We start from the raw sequence: 17,634 nt of genomic DNA on the forward strand, positions 1-17,634 counted from the left end.
ATGGCGGAGTGGGATACATGACAAAAGTCCCGGTGAAAAATCTGGATGTGACGCAAAGCAGCGTTTTAAGGGCAGAAATCACATTGAATGCTAAATTGGAGGCATAAAGTGCTTTACAACATCTTGCATGTGTATACATCAAACAGGGAGTGTAATTAGAGTACTGCTTCACACTGACACACCAAACTCACTGTGTAACGCACCGCAAACAGCTGTTTGTGTAGTGACGGCCATGCTGGACTACTGCGCAACATGGCGTGATTGCTCTTCCTCACTCAGTGATGTCAGGTAATGTGTGACTTCCTTCTCAACTTTCCATGGCATTGTTAAAAAGCTTACGTTTTGTTTTTAATTTACATTTTCTACTTGCTGTGTACTTGTTCAGTACCGCTACAATGAGAATCCTGTGGAGGCGGGCAAGTCTGCCATTGTGACCCCGGGTAATGGCCGGGGAATGAGAGGTTTGAATCTGGTGTGGAGCCTGAGCAACGGCTACCACTACACATCCAAGGAGGGCAGCGGGCAGGCATGCACGCCCGCCCGCCCCGAGGTAGTGACCAAAAATAACAATACAGGAGGAGGACTTTCGAGGCCCTGCTGTGTATTTGAAATGAATGTACTTTAAATCCTTTAACGAGAACCAGTTATGGCGGGCAAAGATGACACCACATTCCTTTCACGAGAATCATATGGAGGCGGGCAAGTCTGTCATTTGTGACCCCGGGTAATGGCCGGGGAATGAGGGATGGAATCCGGTGTGGAGCCTGAGAAACGGCTACCACCACACATCCAAGGAGGGCAGCAGGTAGGCATGCACACCCGCCCCGAGGTAGTGACCAAAAATAACAATACAGGAGGCGGACTTTCGAGGCCCTGCTGTGTATTTGAAATTAATGTACTTTAAATCCTTTAACGAGAACCAGTTATGGCGGGCAAAGATGACACCACATTCCTTTCACGAGAATCATATGGAGGCGGGCAAGTCTGTCATTTGTGACCCCGGGTAATGGCCGGGAAATGAGAGATGGAATCCGGTGTGGAGCCTGAGAAACGGCTACCACTACACATCCAAGGAGGGCAGCAGGTAGGCATGCACGCCCGCCCCGAGGTAGTGATAAAAAATAACAATACAGGAGGCGGACTTTCAAGGCCCTGCTGTGTATTTGAAATGAATTAACTTTAAATCCTTTAACGGGAATCCGTTATGGAGGGCAAGTCTGCCATTGTCACCGCGGGGAATGAAGGTTGGATTGCGGCCCGAAGTGGGAGCCTGCTGAGACCCATGCTGTAGCTGCCCTGACCGTGCTTTGCAGACCAGGCATCTGTGGTCAGATGGACCCTTGAGCCAGCGGAAGACAAACCAAGTCGAAAGCATTTGCCAAGAATGTTTTACGGAGGGCAAGTTTTTTTGCCCTTTTTTTTAAAATTTTTTGAAAATGCAGTGAGCTGGGTTCACTCAACAGTAAAGGTACTTAAGATGCAGTGAGGTGGGTTCTCACTCAACACAACAGGTAGTTAGATGCAGTGAGGTGGCCAGGTGGGTTCACACTCAACACAACAGGTAGTTAGATGCAGTGAGCTGGGTTCACTCAACACCACGCTAGGTATATGCAGTGATGATGTGGGTTAAGTAAACACAACAGGTACTGGGTAGTTAGATGCAGTGAGCTGGGTTCACTGAACAGTATACAGTAAAGGTACTTAAGATGCAGTGAGGTGGGTTCTCACTCAACACAACAGGTAGTTAGACTTAGATGCAGTGAGCTGGGTTCACTCAACACAACGCTAGGTATATGCAGTGATGAGGTGGGTTAAGTAAACACAACAGGTACTGGGTAGTTAGATGCAGTGAGCTGGGTTCACTCAACACAAAGCTAGGTATATGCAGTGATGAGGTGGGTTAAGTAAACACAACAGGTACTGGGGTATATGCAGTACTGGGTAGTACAATGTGCAGCTCCCTGTCACACACACAGGCAGTCAGTCACTGAATGTGCTGGGCTGCTGGCAGTGGCACACACACTATCAATTAGCAAGGCTGTGCATGCAACAAAAGTGTCAGAAAAAAAAAATGTACAGGTTGAGCTCTGAAAAGAGCTGTTGCTGGGTGCTTTAAAAGCAATATTAATCAGTCAGGAACAAGCAAAGCAGCCTAGAACCTAACTAATCTGTCCCTAAGAGAAAAAGTCTGCAGCAGCTGTCCCTTTCCTCTCTCTAGCAGGCACACGAGTGACTGTAATGGCCGCCGGAGGCTGCCTTATATAAGGGGGGGTGGGGCTCCAGGGCTTGCTGTAGCCTGAATGGCTACAATGTGCCTGCTGACTGTGATGCAGAGGGTCAAAGTTGACCCTCATAGTGCATTATGGGGCGAATCGAACTTCCGAAAAAGTTCGCCTGGCGCAGGCGAACGCGAACCCCCAATGTTCGCCTGGAACCGTTCGCCGGCGAACCATTCGGTACACCTCTAGTTAGCTGTCAGAATCTTCTGCCATTGGTCATCCAAGAAAGTAAGACCACGTTTCCTTTACCATTTGGTTTGAAAAGGCAGTCTAGCATCCCATGGGAGTGTAGAAGGTATCAATATAGCAAGAAAATCCAATGTCTCTGTTGGCAATCACCTAAAATTAGATTCTCAAACCCTTTTGGTGCTATAGCAAGATCACTTTTCACTCTCAACGCGTGTATATAGTGGCCTATCTGTAAATACTGCCAAAAGGTAAGTCCCCTCGTCTGATGTTGTGTAACTCAATAAAAGGTCTAATCATCAGCCAATTCTGCAAAAAATCTCTAACTCTCAAACAACTACTGGGTCTCTAGCCACGAAAGTAGTTGCCATCTAGAGCAGGGGCAAAACTCTTGTTGAAGTTCAGCAGTGTCATAAGACCAGGGCAATAGTCAGTTCTGTATAAGAAGGAATTCTTTAGGTTTTGACAGTGGCTTGAATTAACCACTTTATAACATCCTCTTTGTGTACTTATAAATGTCCAATTTGCAGAAATGCACAAGCACGTGGTAGCACAGGAGTACATGTGTACATGCCTGCGGCCATGCTAACCTTTAAGTGGCGGGGGTGTTAAAGGGTTAAAGGATTATGTGAGTACAAATTATCTTCATCTAGGTTTGAAGCCCAACCCAAAGCCCTAATATCAATATCACACATAGCTTGTTCCATCTGAACCCACCTTATAAAGGAGTTTTTATTTGCCCACTCAGCAAGTCTGCATAACTGAGGAGCATTGTGCTATCTGGTAAGGTCGGGTTGACCAATGCCTTCCAATTCCTTGGGAAGAGCCAGTATTGTCCTTTTAACCCCAGGAGGCTTATTTCCCCATATAAATGTATTAATATGTAATTGTAATATTTTAATGAATGAGGGAGGAAAGTCAATTGGAACACATTCACTTATGTATAAAAATCGTGGAAGTAGTTTCATCTTGATAGATGCCATTCTACTGAACCAGGAAAAGCTTGTCTGCCAGCCCCATCTTTCCAAGTCTGCCATCAAGATATCCACTTTGGGTGAGAAAAATGGTAGTGAATAGCTCCCTAAAATCTGTGGAAATCTAGTTTCACAGATACTTCCAAGATCGTGTGGCCCCCAAAAAGGCGAAACTGGACTTGCACTCCTGGACACATCTGGAAAAAAAGATATTAAGGACTTGGGATTTTTAAAAATTGATTTTGATTGGATAAGGTCATTCTACCATTTAGCCATTACATTTGGTTAGGAAATGCATGGGTTCCACAAAACAAAATAAATTGTCAGCAAATGCTGCAGATTTTTGTGTTTTCTGACCGATGTCAATCCTACTGACTGATGATGACTGATAGATCAGTGCATACAGAATTAAGGAACAGCTCCAGGGTGTTCAGCAATGCATTCCTAACTTTTCATTCTTAACTATGGTAACACAAAGTTGTAGCAACAGTAAAAGTCAACTCTTTAAAGTCAACCTCTAGTGTTGAAATTTACATTGCAGCAATGTAAATGTATTGTGTCCTGCTAACACTTTCACAGCGTATAAAACTTCATTGTGCTTACCCAGGCCTCTTTAGGAGCAGCAGAGCAGGGTAACATGCCCCTGCAGCAGAATAACATTTTTTTCCCCAATGGAGTGCAAAGCATCATGGGATGAGAGACACTGCAGCTACTTCTCCCACTGTTTTGGCATGACTTTCAGCCAAAGCAGCAGCTTATCTCCTGAGAAGTTAGACAAACAATCAAAAAACAACACACCTTTGACTTGTGTCGCCTGTTGGGGACCAGTACCTGATCCTCTTGGGCGACATCGCTGGGCCGTCAAGTACAGATGTGTGCCAGCTGTGTAGCTGATGATGCGTACTCTTGCTATTTGGTGGGCAGGGGGACAATGTGTGCGTGCCTGAATGTGGGTTGGATTCAGGTACCTGTTTCTTGCATTTGGTTGCATGTTGGTCGGGTTTTGGGAAGCGCGCTACCTGCCTGAACAGCTAGATTGGCTTCTCCTCGCCTCCACCGAAGTAGTGCTGCACTCCCAGCATCCTCTTCTGGCTTCTGACATCCTCTTCTGGCTCCAGGCTCCCTGCAGCCCACTCTGCATGGTGTTGCAGTGCTGCCCGGTGGTGGGTGAGGAAGAGTCTCTGTCATCACCCTTCTCCCCCCACCAGGCAGCGCTGCAACATTGACACCATCATATAATGTGATCAGAAGCCAGAAGAGGATATTGGGAGTGCAGTGCCCCCTCAAGTGGAGAAGAGAAGCTGATCCAGCTGTCTGGACAGATAACTATAACAATATTTAATAAATCAGTGCTTAAACAGTTCAATCCCTTATTTTGTTATTGCACCCAGTGCTAAGAAGCCTTCAGTGACCAATCACCAGTAACAAATAAAATCAAGGCTTACCAGCCCATATCAGCCCAAATCACAAGGCTGAATATGGTTTTGAGATAGAATTCCCAGACATCAGTCTCACATCTATGATTCCTGGTCAGGTCTCTCCTAAGGTCCCGCTCATCTCTCAACCAGCAGTAGCCAGATTGAATTGTATCGATATGATGGTATATGCAATGAGGAAAAAACAGTCTAAGTGTAGACCAGCGATGGCAACTTATGGCACGCGTGCCAGACCCGACACGCATAGCTGAATCTACTGGCACGCCATCGCTGCTGCGCTATGTCCCGTCCGATTGCATGAACTGGCCACGGCGTCTAATAGACACCGTGCCAGTTCATAGCCCGCAGCCCCGCACCAGCCTGCATAGTCTTCCAGCAGGCAGAGCAGGGCTATGGAAAGATGGCGCCCGAAGCCCTGTACTGGAGACTATTTGTGTCTCCAGTACATGGCTTCGGCGCCATCTTCCCATAGCCCTGCTATTGCATTCAGCGCGGGAGATATGCAGGAGCAATTTCTCCGTGGGAACTGCGCGCCAGAGGCCAGCCGGGAGAGGAGACTTCTGTCAGGTGAGTAAATTCCTTTCTTTGCAGGTGAAGTGTTGCCCACTGCATTATTTTCTGCTGAAATGTTGCCCACTGCGTTATTTTCTGCTGAAATGTTGCCTACTGCGTTATTTTCTGCTGAAATGTTGCCCACTGCGTTATTTTCTGCTGAAATGTTGCCTACTGCGTCATTTTCTGCTGAAATGTTGCCCACTGCGCTACTTTCTGCTGAAATGTTGCCCACTGCGTTACTTATTGCTGAAATGTTGCCCACATCGTTATTTTCTGCTGAAATGTTGCCCACATCATTATTTTCTGCTGAAATGTTGCCCACTGCGTTATTTTGTGCTGAAATGTTGCCCACTGTGTTATTTTCTGCTGAAATGTTGCCCATATTGTGTTATTTTCTGCTGAAATGTTGCCAACATTGCGTTATTTTCTGCTGAAATGTTGGCCACATTGCGATTATTTTCTGGTGTCTGGGGTAACTGTTGCTGCATTTATTATTTAATGGTCATAGTTGGCTATATTTGCTGCTTTGGGGTTACGTCAGGTATACTAATAAATAGCATCACACAATTTCTGCACACCCATGATGCGAATCCTCATTTCAACACATCATGGCGGAAACACTGCTTTCTTGTGCCTCGCTGTTACATCATTACGTTAGCTCCGCCCATACAATATCATGGCCACACCCATTTTTCGGCGCGGCACACTAAGCATGCCGCAAACACCCTCCCTACCCTGTCCAAGGTTGAATCCAGAAAAATCTGGTCACTGTAGGTTTGAGGGCCTGGTATTTGTCATCTCTTATGTTCTGAGGGAGGGGGGCGGGGGTGGTGGTCATTTTTTTTCAAATTGGCGTGTTGGCACTTTGCGAGAGACAAGAGACTTTTAAGTTGAAGTGTGGGCACTCGGTCTCAAAGGTTTGCCACCACTGGTGTAGACTGTTTTATTGTATACAAACGAATACACAGATAAAATGTACATAAAAAGAAGACTTACATCCAGGCCCTGTAATATAAGGGTCCCCAAAGTCAAGATGCGCTCCCCTATGGTGCAGCCTATTCACACTTCCCTGTTGGGACTTGTCATATAGAGCGCATCTTGATTTTGGGATTCCCTATCTTAAAAGGCCCCGGATTTAAGTCTTCTTATTTATGTACATTTTACCTGTATATCAGTTATTTGCCGGGGCTGACTTGCATTGTAAATTTTAGGTATCTATAACAGCTCTCAGCCCCCCGCTCTGCATGGCTGCATTAAAGTGGACCCAAATTAAAAATACAAGATTTCAGAAATAAAATCTATCTTCTAAATTATAATAATAAATAGCAGCCTTTTTTCAGTTGCATGATGACAAATATAAAATATTTTACATTTATTGTAGGAACCCCTCCCTTCTTTTCAAATTGCCGGACAAAATCCGGCAAACTGTGGTGTCCAGCAATGGAGGAATTGCTAATGGCTGCCCCCAGTATAACCCTAGTTATTAAAAGAGAAGGCTGAAAAGCATGCACTGAAATGCTCATAGGTTTGAAGGAGTGTTTATTTATCTTTGAATGTGTTAGAGTGGTGCAACTAAAAAATTTTAATAAAAAAAAAATGTTTGATTTGGGTCCGCTTTAAGCAGCAGAAAAGCAGGTTGTGGGTCCAGAGGCTCACAGGCCGGTGTAGGTATCGGGAATGCCCAGGAAGTGGGTTTGGTAGCGGGGCTGCGGGTGCGGGTCTTAACAAGTAGATCTGCGCAAGCCTCTAGTGCATACACCTTTTTGGTTGCTATCTAATTATGCTATGTATATGCTTAAATTGTGCACACAATTGCGGAACTTCATTTCTGTATCTCTGCCTATCGTTATTCACCTCATTTCTCAGGTATGGAAGATATTCAGTGGAGCCTTAAAATACCCCAATAAATGAAACAGCAGCAGATCCCATCCTAAAAACAAAAGGAAAAACCCAAGAGGAATTTAATAATATAACTTGGTCTCGGCAGTGAAATGAGTCAAGGTGATTTATAGTACAATGTAATGCTAAAACCATCCTTCTAGGGCCTTGAGAAAAACTTTGCACTTCAACTATGATGAGAACTAGCTGCAATGCACTGTTTCTTGCCAAAAATAATATAACATCACCAAGCAGACTTCAAAGAGCCCTCGCTCAACCCTCGCTCCTGTGCATCTGAGCACTGCCAAAGCATACAGTGTTGGGAGGGCTTAGCGCAACAGCTGTTTGTAATGTTTGACAGACATAGCAAGACTCATGCGGTATATCTATACCTCCACTAGTGGGAGCCATGGGACATATATAAAGGGGGACTCTAGTGTGGAAGAGCGTCCACCGGCAGAACTGATCAATAATATATTATATACAGCGTATGTTTCTTTGTTTAAAATTCTGACTTCCAAATTCTCTTCTGAAGTGTAACAGTCAGTTTACAGTAACATTTTGAATCAGCGTTTCCTGAATTTGAGTGTATCCACACCTGGCTGAAATCACACAGTCTACGATGGCTGATTTTTTTCTGGGTTACCAGCAGCACTTTGTCACAAAAAGCTTTTGGTGATATTTTGTACACTTATGGAGGTCCTATGCTTCTCTGTCAAAATGTGCATCTAATAGCAAATTCTAACTTTTCTAACACCTGCTCCTAAAACCTGCTCTGGGTTTGAAGGAATGACATAAAAGGCCCATAAATCTGTAGAACACAGCAGTTACTAACCTAAACCAGCAATCATATGGGAACTTTTTGTAATGATCCGTAACAGCTCTAACAGCACAATAGTCAGTACTTTATTGAGAGTGTGATCACACGTGTTTTTTAGTGCACAGTAACACAGGAGTACTCCTATGTGATAGCCGTTGGCTGTAGGGACTATCACTAGGTAGAGTGGTCGTACAGGCAATATCGGTAACAGGTGGGTCAGGAGGCAGTACAGAGTCGTCAGGCAAAGGCGTAGTGAGAACCAGGCAAAAGGTCGGCAACAGGTCAGATGAGCGAAGGTACAAATTCAGGAGGCAATATCAGATTTGATGTGGGGCCGAGTTCGGCAACAATCAGATAGGTAGAGTACAGAATCAAGAGGCAGTGGGCGGAGTCAAGAGTATCAGGCAAAGAGTCATACACAGATAATCAATACAATAATGAATATTACTTTTACAGCTATCAATGGTATTCCTTGCTATGTGTGAATCCCCGGGGTCCTGCCGGATCAAACACACTGGGAACTGACTAAGGTCTGAGAGCTTAACCGCAAAGTTTCAGCAACAGCAGACAATGAGACACTGATCGCTCAGGCCTTAAATACAACAGCACATTCCAAAAGTTCCGCCCTGCGGACTTCAGCCAATCGGCGGCGAGAGCCAGCCCATTGCTGTCAGCTGACCGGCAGGTCAGCTGACCCGCCTCCTCAAAGCATAAAGGTCCTGTCTCCTGGTGCACGCATGCGCTTTCCTGCTTTGATGCACTCTGGAGAGACCTGTTCCACCGGAAGGGAATGCCTGAGATGACGCGGTGAGATCCGCGGTGGCGTCCGACGCGGGAGCGGCGGCCGCACCGCTCCCCGCTGCAGAGGTAACTACATCAATCATGATATTACCCCACCCCTCTCAAGGAGTGGTCTCTGGACATGCCCCCAATGCACTTTCAGGGTGGGATGAGTGAAAATGTTTTTTTTAATTCCTCAGCATGAAGATGATGCGCATGACCTCTCCTCAGGACCATATCCTCTCCATTGGACCAAATACTGTATTGAATTCCGCACTCTGCGAGAATCCAAAATCTCTTCAACTTCATATTTTGATTCTCCATCAATAATCACAGGGGGGGGGGGGGGGGGAGAGGACTCTGCATACACAGCTGGTTTAAGGAGAGATACATGGAAGGATTTCACACCCCGCATGGTGGCTGGGAAAGCAATTCTGTAGGTTAACTCATTGATTTTCTCAGTGATGGGGTATGGACCTATATACTTTGGTCCCAATTTTTCTGAAGGCTGTCTCAGGGCAATGTGATGGGTGGAAACCCACACTCTATCCCCTGGGGCAAAATCCCACCCAGGTGAACGCTTCCTATCAGCCTGTCTTTTTTGAACTTTAAATGCTTTCTTCAGGTTGGCTTTTACCAGTGACCAAATTCTCTTACACGAGTTCTGCCAGCCTTCTATTGCAGGAAAGAGAGAATTAGTCGCTGGTAATGGACAGAATTTGGGTGACTTCCCAGTAACTACCTGGAATGGAGAGAAGCCCGAGGAAGCGTTTCTGAGGTTGTTATGAGCAAACTCAGCGAAAGCAAGAAACTTTACCCAGTCATGTTGGGAGTCAGCCATATAGCACCGAAGGAACTGTTCAAGTGACTGGTTCACCCTTTCGGTCTGACCATTGGTTTGGGGGTGATAACCAGAGGAGAAGGGCAGAGTCAGGCCTAGGTGCTGGCAGAATGCTCGCCAAAATTTTGATACAAACTGTACTCCCCTGTCAAAGACTATATTGGCTGGTATCCCATGCAAGATGCAAGCGGAAGATGCGATTAATGAAAAGATCTGCTAGCTCCTGAGGGAAGTTCTTTCAAAGGCACAAAATGTGCCATTTTGCTAAAGCGGTCCACGACCACCCAGATCACTGTGTTCCCTTCCGAGGCTGGGAGTTCCCCCACAAAATCCATGGATATGTGTGTCCATGGTTCTGTGGGTGTTGGCAGAGACTGCAAAGTCCACGCAGGTGCCTGTCTAGATGGCTTGCTGCGAGCACAGACTGTACAGGAGGTCACAAATTCTCTGCAATCATCTTTCAAAGAAGGCAACCATACACTACGGGACAACAGTTCCTCTGTTCTGGCGATACCAGGATGCCCTGCATTCTTATGAATGTGGAACATATGCAGGACATGGAGACACAAATGTAACGGGACAAATAACACCCCATCTGGCTTCCCCTTTAGGAGCGTCACTCTGATGAGGTCGCAGAGTGACAGTCAGATCCTCTATGGGTTCTGTAGCTGCAATCACCACATTTTCTGACAGGATCTTAACAGGGAGTGAGGGCTGGACTGTCTCAGGTTCGAAACAACGGGACAGGGCATCGGCCTTAATGTTCTTGTTGCCGGGTTTATACGTGATTATGAACTGGAATCGGGAGAAAAATAGTGCCCACCGAGCTTGTCTCTGATTGAGTCTTTTCGCCCCTTCGATATATTCCAGATTCTTATGGTCTGTATATACCGTAATCATATGCTCTGCCCCTTCCAACCAGTGTCGCCACTCTTCAAATGCCATTTTTATGGCCAACAGTTCTCTGTTACCAATGTCATAGTTCTTTTCCGCTGGTGAAAACTTGTGGGAAAAGAACGCACACGGATGTAATCATCCCTGAGTTCCAGAATATTGAGACAGTACAGCCCCTACTCCTAACTCGGAGGCATCTACCTCTACAATAAAAGGACGAGTAACATCCACATGGTGTAAAATTGGAGCGGCACAAAAGAGTGTCTTAAGCTGTGTAAATGCCTTACATGCTTCCTCAGACCAATTATAAGTGTCAGCCCCCTTTATTGTCAGGTTGGTGAGGGGAGAAACCACTGAAGAGAACCCCTTAATACATTTTCTGTAGTAGTGAGCAAACCCTAGAAATCGTTGGAGGGCCTTTAACCCGGCTGGTTGCGGCCACTCCAACACCGCAGAGACTTTCTTAGGGCCCATAGACAGACCATCAGTGGAAATAATGTATCCTAAGAATGCAATTTCTGACACCTCGAACAAGCACTTTTCGAGTTTTGCGTACAGACAATTTTCACTGAGTTTTTCAAGGACAAATTTTACATGTTCTCTGTGTTCCCTGAGGCTTTTGGAAAATATCAAAATGTCATCTAAGTAAACAACAATGAAACGTCCCAAAACGTCTCTAAAAATCTCGTTTACGAACTCCTGAAAGACCGCAGGAACATTACACAACCCGAAGGGCATAACCAAGTATTCGTAATGCCCATCGGGTGTGTTGAATGCTGTCTTCCAATCATCACCCTGCCTGATACGACTCAGATTGTATGCCCCTCTCAGGTCCAGTTTAGAAAACACTTGCGCCTCAGAGACTGGTGAAAACAAATCGTCAATCAGTGGCAAGAGATAACGATTGGGAATGGTCATCTTGTTAAAAGCTCGATAGTCGATGCATGGACGAAGTCCACCATCTTTCTTTTGAACAAAGAAGAATCCTGCCCCTGCTGGCGATTTGGAGGGACGGATAAAACCTTTTTTCCAGGTTCTCTTTAATGTACTCCTTCATAGCAAGTTGTTCTGGACCTGAAAGGTTGTATAAGTGTCCCTTGGGAGGTATAGTACCCGGTCTTAACTCAATAGGGCAATCAAATTCTCGGTGAGGAGGAAGTTTATCAGCAGCTTTAGGGCAAAAAACGTCAGAATAGGCCTTATATGGAGAAGGGGCCCCTTCCACATGAACCTCAGCGGAACACAGGGTAACCTTGTCTAAACAAGTGGTTCGACAGGCTGGGGACCAGGAAAACAATTGCCCAGCGTTCCATTCGATCTGAGGTGAGTGCTGATGTAACCACGGGAGGCCCAGGACAATCATAGCAGATGACATTTTTAACACATACAATTGCAATTCCTCCCTATGCAGGACTCCAATACGGCAAGTGAGGAGAGGAGTCTGTGAGAGGGGTTGCTTATTCTGTAGTGGAGAATCATCTATGGCTGTAACATAGACCTGCCTCTATATGGAGAGAACAGGAATTCCCTATTTAGAGACTAGATCTGCATCAATAAAGTTTGCTGCAGAGCCTGAATCTATGAAAGCTTGTGTGCAGAAAACTTGATTCTCCCACGTAATAGAACATGGTAACAGTAACTTAGACATCTTGGGAGGTAAAACAGGTTCGCCTAGGGTAGTACCTCCAACTACAACTAGGCGAAGAAGTTTTCCGCCTTCCTATTGCAATTCTGAATCAAATGACCTTTCACGCCACAGTATAAACAGAGGCCTTCTTTCCTCCTTCTGTTTTTTTCAGACTCTGACAACTTTGAATGGCCGATCTGCATTGGCTCATCTGAAGTAGTCGTGGCCGAAGGAGAGGAAGAGACAGTTCTGGGAACAGTACGCAGCTTGCCCTGTCTATGATATCATACCCTGCGATCTATCTTAACTGCCAATGCAATGGCTTCATCGAGGGTTTTGGGTTCAGGGTGACTGAGCATGATATCAGAAACTGACTCAGTGTAACGATTGGTGTAGCAACACAGACGTCTGATTATGTGTGATCTGCAGTATCACCGATAATACAGACGCTATACCTGATTATGTGGTGATCTGCAGAATCACCAATAATGCAAGTATAGCTAGCAGAATAGCAAGGTGTATAGTGCTTGGTGCAACAGTAACTGAATAGTTTGACTAGACCTCACCAGAGGAGCTGGTGGGTACTATCAGTGAGCACCTCACCAGTGACAAGGGCTCACTGGTGAGTAGAGTGGTCAGACAGGCTAGGATCGGTAACAGATAGGCAGGTACAGTACACAGTCGGCAGGCAAGAGAGTAGTGATAATTCAGGCAGAGTTCAGCAACAGAGTCAGATGGGCAGAGGTACAGAATCGATTAGCAAGAGCAAGGTCAGAGATAAGCCAGAGTCATACACAGAATATCAAATATAACAATAATACAATAATCCTAGTCTTGTGTGAAATCCCTGGTTTCCTCCCAGATCAAAGCACACCGGATACTGTCTAAGGTCTGAGCGCTAACACATAAGCATTCGCAACAGCAGACAGGTTGCGAGTGAACACTGAAGGCTTTTGAAGCAGAGGAGACCCCACGGCCGCGCCCACTCCAATCAGCCAATCCGGAGCGCCGTGAGTCACCTCTGACGTCAGCCGACCAGCCGGTCAGTAGTGTTGGGCGAACAGTGTTCGCCACTGTTCGGGTTCTGCAGAACATCACCCTGTTCGGGTGATGTTCGAGTTCGGCCGAAAACCTGACGGTGCTCGGCCAAACCGTTCGGCCATATGGCCGAACTAAGAGCGCATGGCCGAACGTTCCCCGAACGTTCGGCTAGCGCTGTGATTGGCCGAACGGGTCACGTGGTTCGGACCCGAACGCGCTCTGATTGGCCGAACTGTCACGTGGTTCGGGTAAATAAATACCCGAACCACGTCATATCTCCGCCATTTGTCTGTGGGTTTAGCTTTGGGTAGTCAGGCAGGGTAGTTCGCGCTCCAGCCACGCTAGCCAGGGTCCCCCCCAGTCATTGTGTGTCACTGCTGGGAACAGTAGTACACCGCTCGTTCAGCCACACTATATAGCATTCTGTGTACTGTTCTGTGTCTGCTGGGAACAGTGGTACACCGCTCGTTCAGCCACACTATATAGCATTCTGTGTACTGTTCTGTGTCTGCTGGGAACAGTAGTACACCGCTCGTTCAGCCACACTATAAAGCATTCTGTGTACTGTTCTGTGTCTGCTGGGAACAGTAGTACACCACTCGTTCAGCCACACTATATAGCATTCTGTGTACTGTTCTGTGTCTGCTGGGAACAGTAGTACACCGCTCGTTCAGCCACACTATATAGCATTCTGTGTACTGTTCTGTGTCTGCTGGGAACAGTGGTACACCGCTCGTTCAGCCACACTATATAGCATTCTGTGTACTGTTCTGTGTCTGCTGGGAACAGTAGTACACCGCTCGTTCAGCCACACTATATAGCATTCTGTGTACTGTTCTGTGTCTGCTGGGAACAGTAGTACACCGCTCGTTCAGCCACACTATATAGCATTCTGTGTACTGTTCTGTGTCTGCTGGGAACAGTAGTACACCGCTCGTTCAGCCACACTATATAGCATTCTGTGTACTGTTCTGTGTCTGCTGGGAACAGTGGTACACCGCTCGTTCAGCCACACTATATAGCATTCTGTGTACTGTTCTGTGTCTGCTGGGAACAGTGGTACACCGCTCGTTCAGCCACACTATATAGCATTCTGTGTACTGTTCTGTGTCTGCTGGGAACAGTAGTACACCGCTCGTTCAGCCACACTATATAGCATTCTGTGTACTGTTCTGTGTCTGCTGGGAACAGTAGTACACCGCTCGTTCAGCCACACTATATAGCATTCTGTGTACTGTTCTGTGTCTGCTGGGAACAGTAGTACACCGCTCGTTCAGCCACACTATATAGCATTCTGTGTACTGTTCTGTGTCTGCTGGGAACAGTAGTACACCGCTCGTTCAGCCACACTATATAGCATTCTGTGTACTGTTCTGTGTCTGCTGGGAACAGTAGTACACCGCTCGTTCAGCCACACTATATAGCATTCTGTGTACTGTTCTGTGTCTGCTGGGAACAGTAGTACACCGCTCGTTCAGCCACACTATATAGCATTCTGTGTACTGTTCTGTGTCTGCTGGGAACAGTGGTACACCGCTCGTTCAGCCACACTATATAGCATTCTGTGTACTGTTCTGTGTCTGCTGGGAATAGTGGTACACCGCTCGTTTAGCCACACTATATAGCATTCTGTGTACTGTTCTGTGTCTGCTGGGAATAGTGGTACACCGCTCGTTCAGCCACACTATATAGCATTCTGTGTACTGTTCTGTGTCTGCTGGGAACAGTAGTACACCGCTCGTTCAGCCACACTATATAGCATTCTGTGTACTGTTCTGTGTCTGCTGGGAATAGTGGTACACCGCTCGTTCGCCACTGTATAGCATTGTGCTCTGTGTCGCTGCTGGGAATAGTGGTACACCGCTCACCCGTCACTGTATAGCATTGTGCTCTGTGTCACTGCTGGGAATAGTGGTACACCGCTCACCCGTCACTGTATAGCATTGTGCTCTGTGTCGCTGCTGGGAATAGTGGTACACCGCTCGTTCAGCCACACTATATAGCATTCTGTGTACTGTTCTGTGTCTGCTGGGAACAGTGGTACACCGCTCGTTCAGCCACACTATATAGCATTCTGTGTACTGTTCTGTGTCTGCTGGGAACAGTAGTACACCGCTCGTTCAGCCACACTATATAGCATTCTGTGTACTGTTCTGTGTCTGCTGGGAACAGTAGTACACCGCTCGTTCAGCCACACTATATAGCATTCTGTGTACTGTTCTGTGTCTGCTGGGAACAGTAGTACACCGCTCGTTCAGCCACACTATATAGCATTCTGTGTACTGTTCTGTGTCTGCTGGGAATAGTGGTACACCGCTCGTTCAGCCACACTATATAGCATTCTGTGTACTGTTCTGTGTCTGCTGGGAATAGTGGTACACCGCTCGTTCAGCCACACTATATAGCATTCTGTGTACTGTTCTGTGTCTGCTGGGAACAGTGGTACACCGCTCGTTCAGCCACACTATATAGCATTCTGTGTACTGTTCTGTGTCTGCTGGGAACAGTAGTACACCGCTCGTTCAGCCACACTATATAGCATTCTGTGTACTGTTCTGTGTCTGCTGGGAATAGTGGTACACCGCTCGTTCAGCCACACTATATAGCATTCTGTGTACTGTTCTGTGTCTGCTGGGAACAGTGGTACACCGCTCGTTCAGCCACACTATATAGCATTCTGTGTACTGTTCTGTGTCTGCTGGGAACAGTAGTACACCGCTCGTTCAGCCACACTATATAGCATTCTGTGTACTGTTCTGTGTCTGCTGGGAACAGTAGTACACCGCTCGTTCAGCCACACTATATAGCATTCTGTGTACTGTTCTGTGTCTGCTGGGAATAGTGGTACACCGCTCGTTCAGCCACACTATATAGCATTCTGTGTACTGTTCTGTGTCTGCTGGGAATAGTGGTACACCGCTCGTTCGCCACTGTATAGCATTGTGCTCTGTGTCGCTGCTGGGAATAGTGGTACACCGCTCACCCGTCACTGTATAGCATTGTGCTCTGTGTCACTGCTGGGAATAGTGGTACACCGCTCACCCGTCACTGTATAGCATTGTGCTCTGTGTCGCTGCTGGGAATAGTGGTACACCGCTCACCCGTCACTGTATAGCATTGTGCTCTGTGTCGCTGCTGGGAATAGTGGTACTGTATAGCATTTCTGTACTGCCACTGTACTGCTGCCAGTCAGCGTGTACTGTAAGGATAAGTGAAATGAGGAAGAAATCCGGTGAAAGAGGGAGGGGCAAGGGAAGAGGTGTTTCCCCTGACGGTTCACGTACAGGCCACAGGGGAGCACCCAAGAAAACCCACTCAATACCGCCCATGTTGTCCAGGACAACAACCCTCACAAATCCAAAAGAACAGGACCAGATAATTACTTGGATGACCTCTCAAGCGTCCAGCAGTGGGTTAAGCAGCACCAGCACATCACGCACGAGGTCCGAGTCCTCAGCCAGTTACAAGGAGCCAGTGGGCACAAAGCTGACACAACCGGCAGCGACACCACGCACACAACTGCCAGATAACCAGTCCGATGAATTACCTCAGGACACAATGGGGTATTCGCAGGAGCTATTCCCAGCCCAACAAACTTCCACCTTTCAAAGGTCAATGGAGGAACAGCCAGAAATGTTGTGCCTGGATTCACAACCGTTAACTGTGGGAAATGCACCGCGCACTGAAATACAAGGCGAGTCCGAAGAGGACTCGGAAACCCAAATCCCAGAGCAATTTGGGCAGGAGGGGTTGCAATTGCAGGAGGTCGGCCGACAAGATCTGGAAGACGACGTTGGAGTGTGCTGCGCAGAGGTTGTTGTGGGGAGCTCTACTCCACGGCGGTGGCCCACAATGACATATGACGAGTTTGAGGAAATGGAAGAGGAGGGTATGGACAATGTGGACAGAGACCCAGATTTTGTTTGTGAACGAGAACATCGCCGTCGTAGCAGCAGCACAGATGAGTCTGTTGAAGAACACACTGCTGCACGAGTTCGCCTTGTGCCACAAGGTAGGCGGCGCGCAATTTCAGGCACCACAAGCGTGGAAGTTCAAGTGAGAGGCAAAAGAGGAGCAAACAGAAATCGCCAGCAAGGAGGCAGGTGCTCCAAAGTCTGGGCTTTCTTTGAAGACTGCACTGAGGATGTTACCATGGCGATTTGCAAGGTGTGCAAGACCCGCCTGAGCAGGGGGAAAAATATTAACAACCTCTCCACCACCAGCATGAGCCGTCACATGCTATCCAAACATCCCACTCTTTGGGCAAACGCGTCAGGACAGGGTACCAGAAACAACACTGCCTCCCTTGGGTTCACCAGACCC

This window comes from Hyperolius riggenbachi, chromosome 8, assembly GCF_040937935.1.
Source record: "Hyperolius riggenbachi isolate aHypRig1 chromosome 8, aHypRig1.pri, whole genome shotgun sequence".
NCBI lineage: Eukaryota > Metazoa > Chordata > Amphibia > Anura > Hyperoliidae > Hyperolius > Hyperolius riggenbachi.